Here is a 25,394-nt window from a genome sequence, read left to right on the forward strand (position 1 = left end):
TTTGAGATAGGGTCTCACTAAATTGCCCACACTGGCCTCAAACTTGGGATCTTCCTGCCTCAGCCCCTTGCAGTTAGGACTACAGGCAAGTGCCGCCATCCCTGGCTTCAACAAACACTTGTTGAATAAATAATGGACACAAGTTGCCTGAAGAGTGGCTACTTCAAATTGTTTAAGATATGTGTAAATTTATGTATTTTAAAATATTATTTATTGTCAAAATGTGGGTCTATGAAATGCCATTACCCCCACTCCCATGTGTAGCAGAGTAATATCTATAAAACAAGGCAGTGAGCTGAGCTCTTCTCATAGATGAGCTCACTCAATCCCTACAACAGTCCTTTAAGGCAAGCACTTCCATTATTCCTATTTCAGAAATGCAAAAACTAAGGATTTAAGAAGTTAAGTAATTAAATTAGCAGGTAAATAACTGGGGAGAACTCAAACCCAGCCCCATTAGAACCCAAAGAAAATCCTTAACCATATATGATTTAAAAATAGAGAATTTTAATGTGCCCAATAAGAAACAAAATCACACAGTATAAGGGAAAACCACAGAACCATTTATCAATCAACTAAATTATAGCCCTAATCCTTCCACTGACTAGCTGTTCAACCTTGGATAAGATAAAGTTCCATAACAGTACAGTACATAGTAGGAGATACTAGATGACTAAAATTTCTCCCAGAAGACCTGAGAGCACTGACATCAACAACTTTATTCACCACCTATTTTTGAGGTTTTTTTAAATGCAGTTTTAACAATTAGCTCTTCCCTAAAAGAGCTGTAGAGATAAAGAATATTTTTGCACATTCTGAAGCTCTCTGGCTCAATATTCAACTATTATACCAAACCATAGTTTCCAGGGCAGTGACAAGAATCTTTAATCTCATTTCACAAATAGGAAAATAAAGGTACTGCACAATAAGGCCAAGTGTAAAGTTATCGCTACTTTTCTCAGCCTGCCCCTTAGCCTGCCATGCCTTACTGTATGTGCTCAATCAAAGCTCTAAAAAGCTCAATGGTACTTAAACCCTAAGAAACTCAACAAAGCCAGTAGTTGGATACATCAGAAATGTCATTGGGTCATGTGAAATACAACCTAGCTGGGAAGGAAAGAATCCTGGTCTATCTTTTCCAGATGGAATTCTTGCTCATCTTTTGCCCTAAGCACACCCCCCCCCCAAAAAAAAGGGTGGTTAAAAGAAAACTTTCACTACTGTGTCTTAATTTTTTTAGGTCAAACTTCCAGAGTCAATTCAATACCCATCAGGCATATAAGTGTTCAAGTTCCAGCCAATTAAAAATTTTATTAAGGAAAAAAGGAAAGCGGGGCGGGGGGGGGGAATAAAATGAACAAACATTTTACAAGTAACCTCTGAATACTTTTCTAGGATTAAAATTTCCTTTCCCAAAAAGCTAAGGAAAAATTGCATGTGGGTCCCATAAAGTTATTGACTTGCTTAGTAAATTTAGGATTGAAATTACTACAACATTTAATATTTGATGACCACAGAATACATGTATAGGCTGCTTTTCTAAGCTTGCATTCTAAAAAAGAGGAATTCATTACGTTTCCATTATATTTGATGAAGTAGAAGCATTTGAAATTTTATTCTAGAAACTACCTCCCATATATTATTAATAAGTGGCTGGGACTGTAGCTCAGTGACAGAGTGGTAGAAAAAAGAAAGCATCTCCTTACGAAATCTGATATTTGCTCCAGTCTACCAAGCAGATTCACCAAATTATGATCTGAAAGTGCCTTATATAATGCATTCTTAGCATTGTGTTTGCCACATTGTTATTAGAATATGTTTGATTTTCACATAAAATATAAAACAATATGTCTTCGATTTAGATTGGAAGGCCCTTTAGGGCAAGGATCACATTCCATTAATTTTCTATCTTAAAGCACACAGCAAAGTGTATTGCACAATATAGGAACTCATGAAGTTGTTTATTAAATTAGAAATACATAAACAAAAGGACTTGGTCATTTGATACCAAGTTTAAAGATGATATTCTTAGGCCATTTACTTGCTTGTTTTGTGGAAGTAGAAAGGCACTAACAATGTTTCTTGTGCCTGTGATTAACAGAAGCTGGACACATGATACATCACAAGTAGTTTGAACTGTCTGAAATCATTTTATGAAAATGAAGGTCTCTTTCCAGAATTATAAACACTAACAGTAAATTTAAGTTTGAATCTAGGACGCAAAAGACATTATAAAGAATAGAAAGCATCTGAAGAGAAGTTCTGATTTCCAAGGACTAAGACCAATAAGATCTTCCTGCTATTTAAATTTCCATGACCATATTGGTATAAGATGTAAGGTCCTTAGCTTCATAAGTAGGGGGTTTGGTGAGAAAGAAACGATTTTAAATAAGAACCCTAAAGATAAACTCGAGGAACACCTGTCTTTTAGCTCAACAGAGATACTGACCAAAACATCTAGAGAAACAATCTCATCTCAGCTAAACGATCCGAACTCAGAATTAGGACAGCATCGGCCAGCATGCAGTTTCAGCAGACAAAAGATCTTGGCTCAAAACCCATATAACACCCCTAAATTGTCCCACTGAATCTTCACAAGGGCCCTCAGGGGCAGGCAGAGTAGATGCGCATGTTGCAGATGACTACACTTAAGTTCCGATGTACAGGGTCACAGGCCACTCAGATGGAAGATAACTGAAGCCAGTCTTAACTAGTATCTGAACTGGCGGATACTTTCCATTCTGCCTCAACGACTGCCCTTCTCCGGTATATTACAATTACTCTTAAGGCTGGAGGAACCGCAGGAAGAGCAGAGCTGGGCGGGCACAGCAACGGGAAGGACAGGGAATTTCCACGCTTCCCGGCACTCGCTGGTACACCAGCACCCCCAGGTCGCTTCTCCACTCGGCTGCTCTCCACCTGCGCGACGGCCTGTTTGCCCCAAACTAGTCTCAAGGGCGGGCCAGGGAGACTGGGGGCTTTCCCGCCGTCCCGGAAAGTTGTTCAAATTAGGGGTAGAATAGGCACAGGGTGAGGACACTAGGAGAAGTGAGAAGGTAAGAAGGACAGTAGGGGAGGGTGATCCCTCAAACATTGGCCAGGGAACCAGCGGTGCTGACGGATGGTCAGAGAGAGGTTTGGGGAATGCGTGGAGGTTCGGTCGACACTGGATCCCCCGACCCTGGAGCCTGGAGGAAATCGACTACAGTCTCGGGCGCCAGGAGGCGGAGGCAACTGAAGCAGCAGGATGTTCGTCCCGGGCCCAGCATCTGCCCAACTTCCCGCACCCCGTTCCGCGCCCCCACCCTCATCCTCTCCCGGTCCGCCCCGCGGCGGCGGCGGCACCAACCTGCGCGACCGCGGGCTCGGTGCGGGACGGAAGCCGGAGCCGGCGGGCGGAGTTAGTTGGAGGCTCCGGGTCCCTGGGCGGGGACAGCTGAGCACGCGGCGACCGCGGCGGTGGCGGGCTCTCCCTCCTCCCCGCGCGCGGGGCCCACCCCGGCCCGCAGCTCGCCCTCGACTCCGGGGCAGCTCCCGGTCCCTCCCCCGGGGCGGCTCCGGTCCCGCCCCGCGCCCGCCGCTCAGCTCCGCCTCTGCCCCTTGCGCTCGGGGCCCGAGGGCTGGGGAATAGCCCAGCGAGTCTCCCCGCGTCTCGCGCAGCTTCCCGGAGAGCCGGGTGCCCTAGGTGTTTGGACTCACATGCCGCTGGAGATGGCCACGAGCTGGAACTCACGCCCCATGGCCCCTGGGAAGAGAGTGAAGGCCCAACCTGAAAGTCTCTCTTTGACCCGCCCGAGTCCACTCTCCCTAAAAGCAGCCCTGTGAGGTAGCCACGTCAGCTGCCAGGAGAGAGGCCGAGGAAAATGTCCGGCTCTCCCTCCTCTCTGCTCCGGGTCAGGAGGACGTTTCCCGAGGGAACGAAGGACCTGCCCACGGGCTCTGGCTCTGAACTGGGCTCTGCCAAAGAGTACGCGAAACTGGACGCGGGTTTGAACCTCAGAAGCGATGCATTTTCTATACACACCACCTCCTGTAGCTCGGTCCCCGGATTCAGGCCACCTTGCTTAGGTCTGCGCGGTGCTTCCCTGCCTGTACCACAGGGCTGGGAGGACGGAGGTACTTTCCTAGCCTGGCTTCCCACCTCCTCTGCACATTCCTTTTGGTGAAACCTTAACCCTGAAAAGCCCCCAGCTTGCACACAAAATCCCCTCTATCCCTAAACTGGGAGCAAGGAAATCAGGCCAACTCCAATCCGCTGCAGGAATCCAGGGAGTGGGGAGTTCCAGCCCTAAGGTTTTATACCCTAGGGACTTCATAGTGTGAGTGTGTGTTATTGACAACAACCCCCCGCCCCCCCCCCCTCCAAATTGATCTGCATTAAATTGCGAGCAGGTATTTGCCTCTCCCCTTCTGCAGGCAGGTAACTGTTTGAGTATTCACTGATCCTCTTCCCTTCCCCAGTGCCAGCCTCTTCTCATTCTCCCAGAGTTTTATTCCTTCTTTCCCCAAGTTCTCCCATGCCAGCTGCATGCTGCGCCAGTTCAGAGCCAGGCCAGGCTGGGGGAGGCTGGGAAAGGGGACTCTGAAGAAGATGAAGAGGAAGCCAGTGGTTGGAGAAGAAGCAAGGAAAGTTCCAACTTAAACAGGATAGCCAGGGGAATGAGTTCTATTCCTTAAACCATGTGAAAGTTCCCAGAAAGAAATCATATCTCCATTTGGAAACCACCCATTATTACAGTGAAAAATCTGGACTGCCTCCCAACAGAAACTCCAGGAGCTATGCAGAGACAAGGATAAACCAGTGGGTCCTATATAATAGGTCTCCTGGAGCTCTACTTCTCAACCTAAATTCCAAGGCAGGTTGACCACCCCAGGCTCACAGCCAGCAAAGAGAAATTCATTCTGGAAACTGAAGGTCAGGTAGGCTGCAAGAAGACACAGAGCCCGGTCAGTTACCCGCCCCTCAGGACTATTCTTCAGCTTTAGGCATCTCCTAGATCATTTGATCCTTCCCCCTGGTCTGAATTAGAAAGGGAAAAAAAAAATTGAGAGTCTCCTTTCAATCTGAAATTATGGGTTAATCACTAAGAGTATGCACCGTTAATAATTTTTGTATGCCTTTATCTCCTATTTAAAAATTAAGTTATTTTTTGGTGACAGGATATAATATGCATGGGTAGAAGTCCTTTGCTGTTGATTTGCTGCTTTTCAAGTTCAATTCAGTACATTTTGGTTTCAAGATAATTTTCTTATTCAATGGTGATTGCATTTTTAAATGTGGGAGAGAAGCTAGAATAAAACTTCTAAATGTAAGATGATGGTTACCATCTCTCATACTTTCAAGTCTTGGTTGGCACAGCCAAAGTTTTGGCAGAGAACCAATCCTGTGCCTAATGAAGTTGTCCCGGAGCTCGGAGCCTGGGAGTTAAAACCTCAGGGCATTTCAGTCTGTGCACAGGCCTGACACAAACATGAATTAGCATCCACTTTGGGTGAGAAGTTACCTTTCCCCATGTTCTCAGGGTTCTACCCACCTGAGATAGCCTCTGACTCTAAAAGTGTCATTACAGAAGCAAGGCTTAGTGTCCCAGTTTTACTTTCAAAAAGACTACATCCAACTTAATTGTAAACTTTCTTTTTCTTCCCTTATTTCCTCTAATGCTAAAAAGGCTAGGACACTGAAAGTTCAAGAGGCCGGAAGAGGCTGGCCTGAACAAAGTTTCTCATTCTTTTATTAAAAGGAAAATCATCCCTGAAAAGGAACTAATTAAACTTAGATCCTTTCTGAATATAATAATCTCTGCATATAAATTAATTTTATATTAATGGCATGTATAGTGTTATTGCAAAAGCTATTCAGTCAGCTCATGTGGATAAAGGTCCATTTTTCCTGTGAAAAATTCTTGCAGCTATAAAAAATGAGAGGGTTTATTTACAGGTAACAACATTGGTCTTAGGCAGTGTTTCAAAGTACATGGAAATGTACATTCATTCCTCCATAAAACCTTCCTTTTTTTTTTTTTTTTTTTTTTTGGTGCTGGAGATTGAACCCAGGGACAGTGAGCTACATCTCCAGTCTTTTTTATTTTGATTTTGATAAAGGGTCTTGGTTAAGTTGCTGAGGATCTTGCTAAGTTGCTGAGGATGACCTCAAACTTGTGATCCTCCTGCCTCAGTCCTTCAAGTCACTAGGATTACATACATGCACCACCATGCCCAGCTCTGCTTTTTATTTTTGGTTGTTTGTTTGTTTCGTTTTCCTGTTGGAAAGTGTTTTCCAATTTGCCCACTCAGGTCTCCAACCCCTTCTATCTCATACAAAACCTTTAGGAACCTCAGATGCTATCCTTTCCTAGTGTTTGAAAAGAGTGACATTTCAAGCAGAATAGAGACAGTAGAGGCAGATTCATGAAGACTCTTTTCTGTATCCCTTATTTTTATACCTTTCTGATAACCATATCATTCATTGTAAAGATGGATCCAATGTCAGAACCTTATGCTAGACAACTTGAGAAATGCTCAGGTACATAGGCTCTTCTGAAAAGAATTAAAAGTGAGTCCTTCCTCATTCTACAGCATTTCAAACACGATTTAAGAGTCCCCAACCATGATTAAGAACATTAGGTTATACTGATATAGTAAAATAAGCTTCAAATTGAGTCAAATAGTCAGATTTGCTTATGCATATTCAGAATGACAAAAGAAAATATTAATTTCAATTTACAAGTCATCAAAAATTACCTTGTGGGCCACATAATGAATAGCCCTATGTTAAAGTAATGCATGTTTGTTCTTTCATAAGTAAATTTTCCTCTGAAATACAGACATCTGTCATGGAGTCAATTATCTTGCACAGCATGTGGTATAAAAGCACATAAAGGAAATAATATACTACATTGCTTATTTGAAAGTGATCAGGAATATGCAGCTCCATGCTGGCATGTCTTTAATTTCATGGTGTTAAGAAAAAACTATAAGAGTATGAAATAGCAAACCTTTCCTACTGGAGTACTAATTCAATTACCTATCATGATGTATGTAGGAGAAAAAAAATATTCCTCATTAACTGGCAGAAACACTATGGAACTATTCTCGTCTTACTCTACTAACCCCTGTAGCGAGAATGTGAACATGGAGTTTCCTTTGAAAACAAAGGGATCACCACATTCTGATCAGCTCCAGGGGTGTTCCAGAAGAACAAAGCTAGAAATGGTATTCGAAGGACATAAATTATCATTTAAATGAGGCTAGACTCTTATGAAATTTAGGCATCAAACAGATCTCAAGATTTGAAAAGTGCGATAAGAGATATTTAGTCCAAGTCAAACTTCCTTGATATAATGCAAATGTGAAAACTTTTTCTCTCTTTTCTCAGGCAAATTCTGCTCTCCCCTCTCTCACTGCATGATGCACATGTAAATAAAATGCCAGAATATTCTGTAGAAAACTCTGCCAGGTTAAGTACACAGCGCTTTCTTGAATACCTCATAATACTTTCTCTTGTGACACTTTTAAATAGCCTTGAAAAAAAATCTTAAGGGGAATATTTAATAGCTTCCCAGAGAGTAGAAGGTATTATCATTATGGTACAAAGGGCATCATTCATTTTTAATTCTCTACTCCACAGGTGTTCCCTGCACAGGCTGGGTTGACACTGAGAGAGTCTAATTATGATTCATATATCCCACATTCCCCAGGAACTAGTCCCTCTAATTTCACACAATGCCATTATTGAGAGGAGAAAAATAAGTTTCAGTCCTAGTAGCTAGACATACTGATTCTCAATCTTGTCCACACATTAGAATCACCTAGGGAGTTTTAAAAATCTTGATGTCTCAGTTCTGCCTCAGATCAAATAAGCAAAAATCTCTGGGGGTGGAGCCTGAGGATAGGTATTTATGTAATTCCCAAGTGGTTTTTATGTGTTGTGAGGCCAAGAACTGGTAAAGTTAACACCAAATAAAAATAAAATCATTCTATATAGAAAGATAATATTTAATGTTAATTGGTCTACAGACTAGATGCAGTTCTTTGCTTTTTTAAAAATCAAAAAGATGTTACTTTATTTTGACAAGTTTACATACCAAGTCAAATTCTCTCTACCTACTTTAGGTATCTGGCTATGATAGCAAGACTAGTTCACAATAAAAATCCATGACCTAAATTTGGTGGGTTTGTGACTGGAATCAAAGCCATATATCACTGAAGAAAAACAGACTTGGGGAAATTAAATCTTATAAGTCTCACAAGTAATCCCCTTGAGCTATTAAGGCTATTATCTAATTTAGTAGTTAAAAACAGATACATGCTTATAATTAATTCTTTCTACAAAGTCCAAGTTTAGAAACAAAATAATTATAAGGAAAACCAGGGCCATCAATTATATGTAGATTCATCACTAATAAAGAGCAAAATATTTGATTCTGAAAAATAAGTGTTAAAATACTGCTGACAGTGTTATATGAATAGCTAATCTGTTCAGTGCTAATCAAATAGAAATAATCTAACTCCAAAGAGATATATGATCATTTAGATACAATATCATAATATAAGAAACACTAGGTTTCCCTACACAATATAGTATGATGGAATGATGAAATAAGGTGGAATCAGGAGATTCAGGGAGAAAATTAGTTGATAAGAAATATATATACAGTAGACCCTATTCATCCATGAGGGATATGTTCCAAGATTCCCAGTGAATGCCAGAAACTACTGGTATAGTTCTTAACCCTATGAATACTGATTTTTTTCAATACCCATATGTGCCTATAATAAAGTTCAATTTATAAATTAGTAAGATAGTCTAATAATAAAATAGAATAATTCTAACAATATATCCTAATAAATGTTATTTAAAGTTTAAAAAGTATTTATTTTTGGAATTTTTTATTAATGATTATAGGACTATGTTAGTTAACTGTGTATAATTGAAACCATGAAGGTAAAAACACAGGTAAGAAGGACTATTGTATTGGAGAAGTCTATTAAGCTAATATTATTTGGACAGTGGAGATTGCAAGGTCAAATAAAGACTATGTGAATACTGCTTCTTTCCACTGCCTGATTTGGAGAGATTGGTGTGATAATGATGGGGGCTAAAATAGCCAGTGATTCACAAGAAGTTTCTGGAAATTGATGTCTCTGACACTGCTTCATAAGTTTGATTTTTGTTTTTGTTTCTGTTTCCATAAGAAGTTTATACTGAGGTTGGCAAAGTAGCTCAGTGGTAGAGCACTTGCCTAGCTTGCTCAAGGCCCTAAGTTTCATCCCCAGACCCATCCCCCCAGAAAAAAAAAAAAAGAAAGAAAGAAAGAGACCTCATGCAATAGCACACTCCTGTAATCCCAGAGGCTCAGGAGGCTGAGGCAAGAGAATTACAAGTTCAAAGCCAGCCTCAGCAAAAGTAAGGTGCTAAGAAACTCAGTGAGACCCTATCTCTAAATAAAATTCCAAATAGGGCTGGGGATGTGGCTCATAGGTTGAGTGCCCCAGTAGTTAAACCTCCAGTACCAAAACAAAACAAGAAAATTAATTCCCCACCAGATGGACTAATTTAATTTCCTTATAAAGTCCAAAGGGAATCACACATATTTTTCCAGTGAAAGATATGTATCAAAAGTTATTACATGTAAATCACATTGAAGGACTGATAAATTCTTTAAAATATTTGCGTGAATAATCTCAATTTTATCAAACTATGAAAAATACATTATACATTTCTGGATTTTCCAAAATACTTATTATTGGAGAAAAGATCAATATTATTTTTAAAAGACATAATCCTCCTCCTTTGTCATAACATTTTGTATCTTCTCAGTCATCAAAGTATATTTGCTACGTAAATAGTTTTCTTTGTTAACATATTTGTATTCTTTTTTCATTTTGCAGCTGTAGATTTGTGTCTCTATTTTAGGTTCTTAGTGATAAGGCATTAGAGATTTGGTCTGAACAAGAAAAATCCCCAGATGTACAAAAAATGACAGATTTTTCAGTCATATTTAGCAGAAAAAGAAAATCGCATAAGAATATTGAAAGTCTTTTTATCATAAATAGAAAAGGGTTTTCAAAATAGCACATAAGAAGTCACAATATATAATCCTCATTATTGTGTATTTATTGCTAATTAGCTGTGTGCTAGCATTTCTCTCTGAGTCTCAGATTTTCTATTACACAGGGAGGGGTTGGCCTACAGGACTCCAAGTTTCCTTCCACAAGAAATAATTATATGAGAAAAAATAATGCAAAATTAATGTAAGGAAGTGCTTTGAGAATCAAGCTAAGACCCATGTTTCTAAAACATTGATGGCTGCAAGACCCAGCTATTTTTAAAAGCCTGACTTTTCTTGATGCTTCAACAACCAAGCACTATGCTATTTTCATTTGTAAGATGCTATTTTGCTGTGGGAAGGTACTGGTGGAAGTTTTACTCTCCTAAAGACCAGTACCTCCTCAGGACAGGAGACCTGAGGTATTTAGGATGCCTGAGCACCTGAAGCAGGTTTGAAGGGATTGCTTGAAGCATACTCTGGCCATACTCTGACAGCTAGGTTGGTCTTTGCAGCAGAGAAATAGAGGAAAGATAGTCAATGGGAAATCATTGTATAAGGGTATAAGTAAAAAACAAAAACAAAACAGAAAAGAGAAATAATTAATATCTAAGTTTAGGTTTGTCTGCCTGCATTGAGTTTATTTTCTCAACCACATAGCCTGGTATTGGCTGAACTTTAGAGAATGAAGAGAAAGGTATGGGTCTGTGCTTAGGGAGGAGCTGTGAGAACCATGTCACTGCTTGTGACAGCGGGAAAAGATGATAGGTGATCTGCAGAAAAGCCTGGGGTAGCAGTGCAGAGTGGGAGAGAGGAGAAATTCTGGAACTGACTTGTGCAACATGTCATGATCCTTGAATTGACAGGGAAGTAGAACCTAGTAAAAAGCAGACCTAGATGGCCTCTATCAATCTTACTAGGTGGGAAATTGGATTAATGTTTGAGTGTTAGAGGGAAGGCACCTAAATGTAGGACTATTGAGAACTTTGAGGTTGCAGAAGATTTCCTATTTTTTGAATGAGTACTTTGTTTATGTTGAATCTATATTTGTGTATGCCCCTCATTTATCTTTCTCTCATCCTAGAAAAAGACATATGAAAGTGCAAGACAAAAATAGTTTGTTCTAAGGTGCCAAGTTTGTGCAATTGGTTAAGGTAACAGTGGAAAAGAAATAAATCCACTAAATCTAGTATTAGAACTAAGATCTATGCCTCTCTGCCTCTGACTGTCAGCACCTTGTACAGGATTAACATTGGTCTGTGCACAGTTAACAATGAATGAGAAAAGAAAGTAAAAAAAAAAAAAAAAGACAGCAAAGAGGGAGGGATATTGCAAATCTTCAATTTCCATAATTATTTTTAGAAAAGTGAAAGAGAAATTCTGTAGTCAAGGAATCAACAATAGCTCTGAATGGAATTGCTAGAAAGGAATAGGAGTGGAACAGAAGGTCAACATGTTTGGAGAGCCTTATTGCATTCTACTTCTAAATAGATGAAAACATCGCTGGCTTGCATACTGTTCATGCTTCTATCCTACATAAGCTCCTTCCTTCCTTCCTTCCTTCTTTTTTATAAAAAAAAAGTTTAGGAAAAAGACTTTAAGAATTATTCTTTCATAACAAATCTAAGTAATAATACTAGAGCATTATTGATTCAAATGTTCTTCCTCTGCTCTAGTATTGATAGCATAAAAGTGCTTTGTCATCTAACTCAAATGTCTACTAAATGCATCTCTTCACCCATATTTCCTTACCTGTCCACTATCATTACTTTAGATGAAGTTGTTATTTATTTTAAAACTTTTAAAATTGTGAGATATATTACAATCACCAAAAGGTATATAAAAGTACCTATACTGCTAAATAATAACAAAGTAAACTCATATAAACACATTTTGGTATGAGACATAGTTTATTGCCAGAACCATAGAATGGTCTCAATGGTACACTCCTTCTTTCCCCAGAGTTAAATAACATTTGGACTCTTGTCATTTCCTTACTATTCCATATAGATTTTCTACATTCAAATGCATTCCCAAACAAAATGTAGTTGTTTTGTATATTTTTGAAATTCATAGAAATGAAATAATCATGCTATGAAAATAGCTCACAACAAATCTTACATATGTACAAACACATATAATCAGCATAAAAATAAGAGAAATTCTCTTGTGAATTTTCTTTCCAGTCAACAGTATGTTTTAATAGTTCTTAGATGTTGATGTAGTTATTATTCTCTCATTGTCATTGCTATGTATGAATATACTTACAATGTCTTTTTTTCTTTTCTTAATAAATATTTGAGTAGTTTCCAGGTTTAAACTAGTACAAATCATGCTGAAACAAACATTCATATACATGTCTTCTGATGCACATGTGAAGAGTTTCTTTAGAGAGTATATCAAAGAAATAAAATTGTTGGGCCATGAACTATGTGCCTGTGCAGTTTTACCAGGTAATGTCAAGTTCTCTTCTGAAATGGATTCACTAATTTCATCCTTACTAGTTTTCTAATTAAAAAGACTCCTAATTGGTATTTCTGCCTTCAGTTTTCATCCAAATAAGTCTGTCCTTCCCACTAGCATTATACTGGTTTTCCTAAAGTGCTGCTTTCAGCCTTTGTTTTCCTCACAATCTAAATCCATTTTTACTAAGAATTTTATAAAGAACGTACTATAGCAACCTATTGTCTACATCAACCAATTCAAACTCTTGACATGTTTTCAACTGTCTTCATATTCACTACTTCTCAAAAACTCAGGGCTAAATAAGCTGATCATTGTAGTCTCTATCAGTAATCCATGTTCGTTTTTGCCTTTGAAATTTTGTTCCCCAACCTCCTTATCATGCCTAAAATCCATTCTTTCTCTCTACACCTAAGTATTACTCAAACTTCAATGTCTCACTGATACCCTCCTTTTCTGTGAAACTTTCCCTAATATTTCATTTACATTCCTGAAGTCTTCCAACTCTGAGTATAGTGTTCAGTCATCCATCAAAACACAACTTGGGAGTTCATATTATGTGAATCTATGATGTATGCAAGGAGAAAAGATGAGGGTCCAAAGAGAGGAGCTTGCTTTCTGGAAAGTATGCTCATCAATTATGCAACTTTCCGCTCATAGAGGTTTGTGATTGGTGACTAAAGAGGGAATCAAGGGTTATCTGGTAGCTTGGATCTGTTCCTCACTACTGCTCCTGCAAATGTTTTTCAATGAGTCCATGACTTGCCAGAAGAGATTTGGCATAATAAGCCCTCCACATTCTGATCTCAACCTCTCTCTCCTCCTTTATTTCCCACAGGGACCAACAGAACTGTTTGTTCTAATCTTACCTTACAAGGTCCTCCCTATCTTACAAACTTATCTTCCTGCATGTTTCCAAGAATACTTGAGCACCTTCCTCTAAGTAGGAGACTTCAATACCTCATCCTGCTGCTAAGAGCTCTTCATCTTTAGAAGCCTTTCTAACCATCTCAACTTGCTGTGATCCTCTTCTCTTATAGAATTTTTGGTGCTTCATTTACATTTCTTTATATAATTAGCTAACTTTTAATGTGTAAATATCAAAATCAGGACCTGAATTAAACTCAGTCTATCTCAGAAATTTGAAAAGTGATTTGATTTAAAGACTAGCTTTGGATTGACAGATGCCAAGTACTGTTAAAATAACTCTGATTTTGATTTCTATTTTGGTTTTATAGGTGTCAGGTTCATTTTGTATTCAAAGAAGATGATGTTTCCTATGCTGGATTTATCCATATCAGCAGGAATTATGCTTGAATTCTTAACTGGAATATCATTTTTGTGATGGATATTTTTATTTTGTTTAGTTTTCTTTCCAGTCTACCAACTTTAAATGCTGACTGAAAACCAGTACTTGGGACATGACCAACCTACGGATGATGCCAATCTTCTGTGTGTATTCATCATAGGAATACCTGGCATCTGTGATATATCAATATAATATAGGTCCCTTAATTTTCACTTAATCTTTAAGCTCTTTGCACATTTTCTATTGCTGTGTGTGTGTGTGTGTGCACGTGCACACACATGTTAGACCTAAGAAAGACCTGCTCCTAATACAGGGCAGTTTGACCTGAGATTATTAAAAAATTGTATCTTAGTTTTTGAATCTTAGCATTTTTTGATGCATAATTTCACTTTTAAGTCTGGTCTCATTTAAATGCTAATGTCTGTTTTCATATGGCCAGTTTCTTGTTCTCCTCTATATACCCTCAGAGCTGATCTGAGTGTGGAGATTCCCTTCACTTCAAAGGAAACTTCACGCTTGGATCTTCTCCACAGGGGTGCTCTAAGACAAGAAACATCCCTATAGCCTTTTTCTCTCTGCATTTGTGAGAAATGCAAACCAAAAATAGAGATTTCCCAATGCGTTTAACATTTTAAGTAATTGAATAAGTCCTATATACTGGAGCATTTGTACACTATTGCTAGTTCATAATCATAAAGAGCTTTTTAATGCTGAGACATTAAAGGTATGTTGGTATGGTAGAATGTTACAGTGCACCTATTACTTTCAAACAAACAGTATTTTTATGTTATTACTCTCATGTGCATGTGTTGGGAATGGTCTCATGCTGTGGGAGTAATTGAGTACATAAAGGATAGACATATTTTACATGCAAAAAATATTTTCAAATGAGGACAAAATGTATTACTTTAATGTAGCTATTAAATGTTCAATAAGGTATTTTTTCTGTGGTCTGTAAATTGAAATTAATCCTTTTTTCATTTGTTATCTGGATTTTAAAATGTCTTTTTTTCAGTTTTAATTGGGAGACTTAGAATGTGCATAATTTGGAGCTTATCCATTTGGAGATAGGAAATGATTGTTTACATTTCTAATATTCTTTGTTCTCAAAATAAGTTATTTTCCTTTATTTTTAATATTCATAATTGAGAAAATTTGTCTTTTCAAATATTTATATGCCTTAAGATGACTTAAATATAACCAATGTAATTCAAATTGAAAAATAAACATAACTATCAGTTGATTTTTTTCTTACAATTTGTAAACCATTTTCACATGCATTACTTCAATAAAACAATTTCTTTGATATGAAATTAATTTATATATGAGGGAACTAAGAATTAGATAAATTAGAAATTCACTCTGGAACTTAGCAGAGCTAGAAAAGGGTAGAATTGGGATTTCAACCTCAATTTTGTTCCTTTGAACCCCAACTTTTCTTTCTACTGGGGATTTATTTCTAGGGCACTTTACCACTGAGCTACATCTCCAGTCATTCTTTCTCTTCTCTCTCTCTCTCTCTCTCTGTTTTTTTTTTTTTTTGGTTTTTGTTTTTGGGTACTAGGGATTAAACCCAGGAGTGCTTAACCACAGAGCCACATCCCCAGCCCCATTTAAAATATTTTATTAGAAACAGAGTCTCACTGAATTGCTAAGTGCCTCACTAAGTTGCTGAGACAGGCTTTGAACTCACAATCCTCCTGCCTCAGCTCCCCAAGCCGCTGGGATTACAGGTATGACCACTGACCCTGCTATTTGTTTTGAGACAGGGCCTTCCTAAATCGTTGAGACTGCCTTTGAACTTGCAATCCTCTCACCTCAGCCTCCCTAGGTGCTGGGATTACAGGCATGTGTCACCATGCCTGGCTTGAATCCCCATCTCTTTGGACTGTCCACTTCTGCCTGTGAATGGTATATATGTTATTCAAGGTGGAAGGTACTGAATTTTGCTTTTTATTCTAATACTACATTATGTGACTGACTCTCTTTCCCTATGTTTTAGGTGAAGAAGTCTTCTGTTTTATAACAAAAAGTATAGTAAAGAATAAGACCTAATGAACAGAGTTTGATCTACTGATATTACTGTAATAAAATAAAGATAATCATAATAACTATATTAAACATTGTGATAATAATACTAAAGGAATATTGTCACAGGAATTTTTTCCCCAGAATAATCTTAAAAGATTTTTATACACTAATGATAAAATCCCTAATATGTTAAAAATTTGTCATCTTTCTCATCTTACAAAAAAGTCACTACCATCTTCCTTTGGACTTACATGAAAGGTGTCCGTAAAAAGGAATATGTGATTTCTGGAATGCCTTATGAATATCTCTATTTTGTATATATATTATGCTTACTCATTTTTTTTGCATCTGACTTTATGTATTAGACCTCAAACAAGAACAGTTTTTTTCAATGATTTGAAGTCAATTAATTAATTTATGGATAAATTATTGTCTTTGTATATCTCTCGAGTGGTAAAGAAATTTCATATATAACAAAGCATCCACTAAGTTCATTCATTCATTCTTTTTTTATTCAACAAATATTTACTGAACACCAACCATGTGCCAATCACTATTCTATGAGCTCAGAAACACTAACTGAACTGAAGAAGCAAAAGGTATTTTCTAACAAAACAGTGGCTGTCAAAATGAGGTCCCTATGACACTATGGGTCTATTATACACTTTTAGGGGTCCATGAACTCAAACCCTTTAATAATAATGTTAAGACACTGCTTAACCTTTTTTCTGTGTTGTCATTTCAATGATGATGCAAAAGAAATGATGAATAAAACTGCTGGTGCCTTAACATGAATCAAGTCAGAGCATCAAACTGTGTTAATGATTATGGTTTCCTTCATAGTCATATATAACTTGAATTAATAAATTAGTGCCATTTTACTTAAGAATGACATAGACATAGCAATAAAATATCTTTATTACATTTGATGCTATTAAATACACATTTTTTAATGTTCTTTGTAAAAAAAAAAGTGAAGTATTCAGGAATCACTTCTACACACTGCATAGAACTATTGTCTTGAGGAGAAGCCCTTGTATGGTTGTGTTGTGAGCTGAAATATTAACTTTTTCCATGAAAAAAAAGTTTTTACTTGAAAAAAATTACTAGCAGAGAAAATATAGCTTTTTAAGTTTAGGAAATTGATAGACTTTTTTTAAGCAAATGAACAATATGGACCTGTGATTTCAAGAAAAATGACAACTGTACAATTTAAAGCAAAATTTGAGTTTTTGAAAACTTGTGTTTGTCAATGCTTAAAGACTTTTTAAAAAAGGTCAGTGATGGTATTAACAATTTTTTTGATATTGTATAATGTAACATGTCAACATTTGGGATATTTGCATAACTTAATGAGCCAATATTTTTCAAATGATGACTCGTAAAGTTACAAAGTAATTTTGGGGTAAAAGATCCACTTACAATGTAAGATAGACCAACAGATTTTCATGGAAAGATTTAGTATATATCTATTGATGTTATTTCTGATATCACTAAATCACCAACCTTTAGGAAACTACCACTTGTTGAATTTATGTATAGTGTTAATAAAAAAATATAAAAAATTAACTTAAAAGGCTTTTCCAACTACATTTTCATAATGTCACAATTTCTTCATAATACTTCTCCAAATCAATGTATGTTGACAGATTGAATGAAGAAACAGATAGGAGAATCCATCCATTTGTATTAATTCAGCATTGAAGAAATTTGCAAATACTTCAAACAATACCCTTCTTCTTACTAAACTTCTTGATATGGAAATTTTCTTTCATAAAACATGAGATTTATCTTAAGCTGAGTGGGGTTTATTGTTGCTATTTTAAAAGGCAAAATAAAAATATTTTTTGAATTTCTGTTATAGTTTCTAATATGATAGATATCCAGGAGATATATACATAAACAAAAGTTTTTGGTGAAGCCTATTTTTAAAAATTTTTAAATTTAACTTTCTATTTTCTGATAATCATAGGTTCATTTGCAGTTAGAAGAAATAATACAGAGTACTAATGTATCCTTTACCCATTTCCTCTGATGGTAATGTTACAAAACAACAGTTAGAATATTGACTTTGATATAGTGAAGATGCAGACCATTTCCATCATCATGGAGATCCTATATGTACTCATTTCTAGTCACATTTACCTTGATCCCACCCCACTGCTCAGTCGTTGGCAACTACAAATCTCTTCCACATTTCTCTAATTTTGTATTTCAGGAAGCTTATGTAAATAGAATCATACAGTGTATAATCCTTTTGGACTGGCTTTTTTCAGTCAGCATAATTCTTTGGGGATTCATTCAAGTTGATATGTGCAGCAATAGTTTATTCTGTTTTCTTGATTTGTATTCCAAGGTATGGGTGTACCCTAGTTTGTTTAACCATTCACCCACTGAAGACATCTGGGTTGTTTCCAGAGTTTGACTATTACGAAGAAAACTGCTATAAACATTCATGGACAGGAATTTGTGTGATCCTACGTCTTCATTTTTCTGGGAAAGATGCCAAAAAGTACAATTCCTAGGTTGTGCAGTACTTCCATGTTTAGTTTTTTAAGAAACTTCATTTTTTCCTGTTATATTCTACCCAGCAATGTGTGCATGATCCAGTGTCTCTACTTTTGTGTAAGCATTTAATGTTGTCACTAGTTTTTATTTTAAACATTATCATAGGTATATAGTGATTTCTTATTGTGGTTTTAATTTACATTTCTCCAATAGCTAAAAATGTTGAACACCTTTTCGTGTGTCTTAGTATATTTTGTAGTGCTCTATCAAAATACTAAGACCTTGAAATTTAGAAAGAATAGAAGTTTATTTGAATCACAATTCTGGAGATTGGGAAGTCAAAGATTATGGGGCTGGCATCTGTTCAACATCTGGCAAGGGCCTTTTTGCTGCATTATAAAATGACAGAGGGCATCACAGAGCAAGGAAGACACTAACAGCTTGCTTCTACAACAAAGCCTCATGCAACAAATCATTAATCTACTAATACATTAAACCTTGGATTCATCCATTCATGACGGCAGAGCGTTCATGATCTAGTCATTCCCAAAGGGCTCACCTCTCAGACATGATTAACATATGTCTTTGGGGATTAACTTTCTGACACATACAATTTGGGGATACATTCAAACCATAGCAATGTGCTTATTTGCCATCTGTATAATCTTCACTGAAAAGACTCTTCATTTTCTTGGCCCATGTTATAATGAAATTGTTTGCTTTTTATTAAATTTAAAGAATTCTCTATATAATGTAGATACTAGTCCATTAAGAGGTAATAGTCATATACTTTTAGAACACTCTGTAGCTAGTCTCCTCATCCTTTCAACATAGATTTTCTCAGGAGTAAATTATTTTAGTTTTGTTGAAGTCCAGTTCATCAAATTTTCTTTATATGAATTGTTTTTGATTTTGTGTTAAATAACTATTTGCTCTTATTCTGAAGATTTTCTCCTGTTCTTTTTTTTTTTTAAAGTTTTATAGCTTTATGTTTTGTGTTTCAGTCCCTGATAATTTTGAGTTTAATTCTGCACAAGGTATGAGACACAGATCAAGGTTTTTGTTTTTTCCTTTATTGTTTTTGTTTTTGCTTATGAACATCCAATTCCTCCAGCACTGTTTATTAAAAAGTTATATTTTTGCTATAGCCAAAAATAAGTTGAAGAAGCTGGGTGTGTTGGTGCACACATAGAATCCCAGTGGCTTGGGAAGCTGAGGCAAGAGGATTTCCAGTTCAGAGCCAGCTCAGCAAAAGCAAGGTGCTTAAGCAACTCAGTGAGACCCTGCCTCTAAAATAAAATACAAAATAGGGCTGAGTTGTCAAGTGCCCCTGAGTTCAATCCTGGTACCCCCCACCAAAAAAAAATTAAGTTGAACATATTAGTGTGTTTCCATTTAAGGATTCTGTATTATGCTCTAGGAATTCTAGGGATCTATCTTTTTGCCATTACCATATAGTCTTGATTACTGAAGCAATATAGTAAGTCTTCAATTCAAGCAGAATAATCTCTTCAATTTTATTCTTCCTTTTCAAGTTCCATTTAGTTATTCTAGTAACTTTTCTTCTCCATAAATAAATTTTGGAAAAATCATGAAGATTATTTGTGTGTTTCTATACATATGTATTAGTCATAGCAACTACTAAAATCTGCCTTGGATTTTGATAGGAGTGACATTAAGCATGTATATCAAGGCTAATTGACTTTATTTTGTGAGTTTTATAATACACAAGCCTGAATAAGGAACATATTTTGTATGATTTCAAGTCTTTTAAAGTTGTTGATGTTTGTTTTATTTCCAGGATATAATCTACTTTAGAATGTGTTACCTGAATACTTTAAAAGAATGTGTGTTCTGCTATTGTGTGGAGCGTCTTACAAATGACTGCTAGATTCTATTATAGATTTTGTTTGTTGAATCTTACTGATTTTTTGGTTTAATTTTTCTATCAGGTATTGAGAGGATGGGGTTAAAGTCTCCAACAATTGTCATTTTGTGGATTTGTCTATTTCTACTACCACCTGCTACCATTCCTCCTTTTCTTTCCTTCTGGACTACTCAACATCCTACCCAAGGATATAAGCAAATAAATTACCCTACTGTTATGATAGTTTCAGCTGGGTGATTTGGGTTGCTTAAAATCCTGAGTCTTAACTAGTTCTATTCCTGAAATTTGATTTAATACCCAGAAAATAGAAAAAAAAATCAACTAGGCATGCTATAACATTGTTTCTCAAACTAGAGTTTACAAAAACATTTTAAAGATGACCATAAAACTATATGTGAATCTTAAATGTTTATTTTTATTTCAATTATAACTTAAAATAATTAATGCAAAAATATTTTAGTTTATCTGGATGAGTCTATTTGTTGAAAACCAATTAGCATGTGATTTCATATTTTATATTTATCATAACTTGCTCTTATGAGCCAAGGAGAAAAAAAATGGTGCTTTATGATTTGAATACAAGCTCTGGAAATTGACTTCCTAGTAATACCTTTTATAACTATTCTACCCTTTGGTTACCAGTCTTTGTAAAATAGAAAAAATGATAGTACTCATTTTGGTTAGTGTTGGGTTAGTATAAATATTAAAGGGTTGGGTTAGTGTAAATATTAAAGCATTAGTATGTGCAGAGCTATTAGATTATTATCTGTCAACAGTAAACAATAATTATCATCTGTTCTTTTTTATACAACATAAATAGTGATTTTGAGTCAACTGAAGGGCATCCTGTACTTTAAATAGAGAAAAATAATAGAAGAAATAATATTTTACACATGCACAAGAGAAAATGTGAATAAAAATGTTCAGAGGAGCAAACAGCATAAACAATAGAAACAACCCATTGCTCACCAATAAAAAAATGACTGAACAAATGACTGAGTATTTACATAATAGAATACTAGACATCAGACAAAATGTGTGAAGAGCAGTACCACACAGCAATATAATATGGATGGATCCCAAGGGAGAGGCAAGATGAAACTGCAAAGCAGGCTGTAGGTCCCAACTTCTCTGTGGTTCACTAGTCAAAATAGCTTGAGAGTAACTATTCAGTGAGGTGGATGACTAAGGGAATATGCTGAGGTTCAATATTGAACAGTTAGAACTTGCAGAGACTCAGTGTCTCTGGTTACTGGAATATAGAATGAGAAAGACTTTATCATTTCTGAACCTGCAACATGTTTCCAGGGCAGGTCAGGGGAGAGGGGTCACACAAAGGGGAAGAAAGAGTGGCATACCTGACAAGGTTATTACAGAAGCAGTGATAGAAGAGAATATCAATCTGAATTTAACCAAACCAGAAAAAGCATAGAGAGCTACTGTGTGAGAAGTGCTCCACTTTTCTCCATGTATAAAGGGAAAACAAGGGTGAAGAGCCATCTTGTTGGTATCACAACTAAACCTGCACCTTAGCGAAGTATAATCCCTTGCATCTTCATCTCCCCTAGAGTTGGAGGTAAATGGTGTCATGGAGGGACGACCTAGTAAACAAACTGTGTCAATAATTTATACAGTGAAACTGCTGTGAGTCTTAAACCAGGAATACCACCCTCAGCTGGAAGGAGCAGGTTCCATTCCACTACCCTGTGCAGTGCTTTTTTTGGGTACATTGAAGACTCCTGGATGAACACACCAGAGAAGGTTCAGTCTGCTGGGCAGGGAATGCCCTATCCATCATCATCCTGTCTGCAATAGGGAGGGCCCACAAGTTTCCAGGCTAGACAGGGAGTTTACAGAACAGTCTAGGTCTGCACCAGAAGAGGGCAGGGGAAGGTTTCATAATTTCCTGCCCTGCTCCAACCAAGTGATTCTCCCTTCCATCAAGAAATCCCCATAAGCACATAAAACTGCCCACTGTACCAGAGAGGGATCCAGTTACCTGATTGGGGTGACACAGTCCCTCAAAAGGTCCACCAGCTCATGGGTACACAGCAGAACATCCAGATGGCCTGTTTTCACTGGAGGAGAGGAAAAGAAGAGAGGGGAGAGAAGAGAGAGATGGGGGAAGGATATAGGGAAGGGGGAGAAGGGGGAGGCAGGGATGTGGGGATAAGAAAGATAGTAGAATGAAACAGACGTTATTACTTTATGTATGTATGTGACTGGTATGTATGTGACTGTATGACCAATGTGATTCTACAATATGTATAATCAGAAAAATGAGAGATTTTATCCCATCCATGTATATCAAAGTATATAAGTACATTCTATGTCATGTATAACTAATTAAAATGAAGAAAAAATATTACATACATTGATCCTATCTCCAAAAAATAATAAACCATAAACAGAATATATATATATATATATTAGGACAACAATAAAATAACCAACTTATTACTCATGAAGAAGTGTGGGTAGACTAATGGCATAGAAAGAAGACATATTCAATAAAACAATAGAAAATTACCTTAATTTGGGGAATGAAACTAACATGAAGGTAGTGGAGGAATGTAGAACTTCAAATAGACATGACCAGAAAAGGACCTCACTGTGACATATTATAGTTAAAATGCAAAAATAAAAAACAAACAAACTGAAAATAAAGGAAGGATTTTAAAAGCTGCAAGAGAGAAGTACCAAGTCACTTATAAAATCTAATGTATTAGAATAATAGAAGTTTTCTCAACAAAAATTGAAGGCCAAGAGTACATAGTTAAAACTACAACAGATATCTTGAAAACAAACAAAAAAACCAAAAAACAAACAAACAAAAAATGTCCATAAAACTATGTGCTTCAAATCCTAGGAAAAAAATAACTACCAACTGCATTACAGAAGACTGCAAAGGTTTCCTTCAGAACTAAAGAGAAAGAAAACCTTCCAAAGATGAAAAAAATTGTCACTGAGCCAGAATTGCAGAAGAGACTTGAAAGCAATTATACACAAAGAAGAAGATAAACACAATGAAGAGATCATGAGAAACAATAAATTTCATCAGAAGAGTAAACAAGCAAATGAAAAATAGAAATGAATCAAATATTAGAAGTAAAATGAAATGACAGCAAGCAGTATCTATCTCTCTATAAATACACTGGATGTAAATGGTCTTAATTCTCCAATAAGAGAAATATACTGGCAGATTGAATTTAAAAAATAAGACAAAACCATATGTTTTCTTCAAGAAATAAACCTCACTGGCAAAGATATTTCAAGACTAAAAATAAAAGAATGGTAAATGAAATTCCATGAAAATTGAATCTAAAAGCAAGTAGGAGTAGCTATTGTCATACATGATAAAGCAGACTTCAAAGCAAAATTAGAAGAGACAAATGAGATGAGTGTATGTTTTTAAAGAAAACAATCCAACATGAATATATAATGATTGTAATTATTTATGCTCTGAATATCAGTGTTCCCTATGCAATTATAGTGGGTAACTTCAATCTACTACTGTGTGTTTTATGTCATTCAAACAAAAAGTTCAACAAAGATAATTCAGAGATAAACTATACTATACTTATTGATATAAACTATATATATATATATATATATATATATATATATATATCAAATGAACTTAAAAGACATCTATAGAACATTTCCTCCAACAATAGCTGAACACATTTCTTTTCAACTTTCTCCAAAATAGACCATATATTAGATCACAAGGCAAGTCCTCAACAAATACAAAAGATTTATATAATTCCCTATATTCTATCGTATCATAATGAAATGAAATTAGATGTCAACTGCAAGCATAATTACAGAAACTATATAAGCACATTGAGATTGAACAACACACATGAGAATGGTGAGTGGATCATTTAAGAAATCAGGGAGAAATTTAAAAATTCTTAGAATCAAATAAAACACAATAATAAAAACACAACATTCCAGACCTGTGGGATACATTGAAGGCAGTTCTAAGAGAGAATTTCATAACTATGAATGCTTTCATGAAAAAAGTTATAAAGATCTCAAATAAATAACCTAATGATGCATCTCAAGTCCTTAGAAAAACAAGAACAAACAAATTTCAAAACCAGTAGGAGAGAAATAATGAAGACCAGAGCTGAAGTCAATGAGTAGAGAATAAAAGAATAATACAAAGGCTTAATGAAGCCAGGCACATTGACACACACCTGCAATCCTAGCAACTTGGGAGTCTGAGGCAGGAGGATGGTGAGTTCAAATCCTGCCTCAGCAACTTTGGGAGGCCCTAAGCAACTCAGTGAGACCATGTCTCTAATAAAATATAAAAAATGGCTGGAGATGTGTCTCAATGGTTAAGTGCCCCTGGGTTCTATCCCTGGTTAGAAAAAAAAAAAGCTTAATGAAACAGAGTTGATTCTTTGAAAGGATAAACAAGATTGATAAATTATAAGCTAAACTAACCAAGAGAAAAAGACCCAAATGAATAAAATTAGCAAGTAAAAAGTAAGAACAGACACTGCTGAAATGCCTAGGGTCATTAGGGACAATTTTGAAAACTTATATTCCAATAAATTGAAATAGCTAGAAGAAACTGATAAATTTCTAGACATATAAAACCAGCCAAATTTGAACCAAGAGAGTATAGAAAAACATAATCAGATCAATAACAAACCTTGAGATTGAAGCAGTAATAAAAGGCCTTCCAACAAAGAAAAGTCCAGTACAAGATGGATTCATGGCTAAATTTTACCAAATCTTTAAAGAATAATTAACATTGATGCTCCTCAAATTATTTTAGGAGATACAAAGGAAGAGAATGCTTCCAAACTCATTCTATGAAGCCAGTATAACTCTGATACCAAAACCAGATAAGGAGACATCAAGGAATGAAAATTACAAAACCATATCCTTGATAAACATAGATGCCAAAATAATTAATAAAATATTTGAAAACCACATTTAACAACATATTAAAATAGATTATACATCGTGATGAAATTTGTTTCATTCCAGAGATATAAGAATGCTTCAATATATGCAAATCAGCAAATGTAATATACTACATGAATGGAATCCAGGACAAAAATCACATTCTCATTTCAATAGCAGAAAATCACTTTGACAAAATTCAATGTCACTTTATGATAAG

The 25,394-nt window shown here is 36.2% G+C and overlaps 1 protein-coding gene across 6 annotated transcripts in view; it reads right to left on the minus strand.

The window, feature by feature from the left end:
* The window catches only part of Pam (peptidylglycine alpha-amidating monooxygenase), a 310,405-nt gene extending 306,918 nt beyond the window's left edge, over positions 1–3,487 (minus strand). For all 6 annotated transcript variants that reach the window (XM_046459990.2, XM_046459989.2, XM_046459988.2 and 3 more), the window contains exon 1: positions 3,350–3,487. The gene's annotated coding sequence lies outside the window, so the exon portion shown is untranslated. The remainder of the gene's footprint in view (positions 1–3,349) is intronic.
* Positions 3,488–25,394: the final 21,907 nt, after the last annotated feature.

Source organism: Marmota monax, unplaced genomic scaffold (genome assembly GCF_021218885.2).
Source record: "Marmota monax isolate L192 unplaced genomic scaffold, Marmota_monax_Labrador192_F-V1.1 WCK01_AAM20220418_F8-fsc00006, whole genome shotgun sequence".
NCBI lineage: Eukaryota > Metazoa > Chordata > Mammalia > Rodentia > Sciuridae > Marmota > Marmota monax.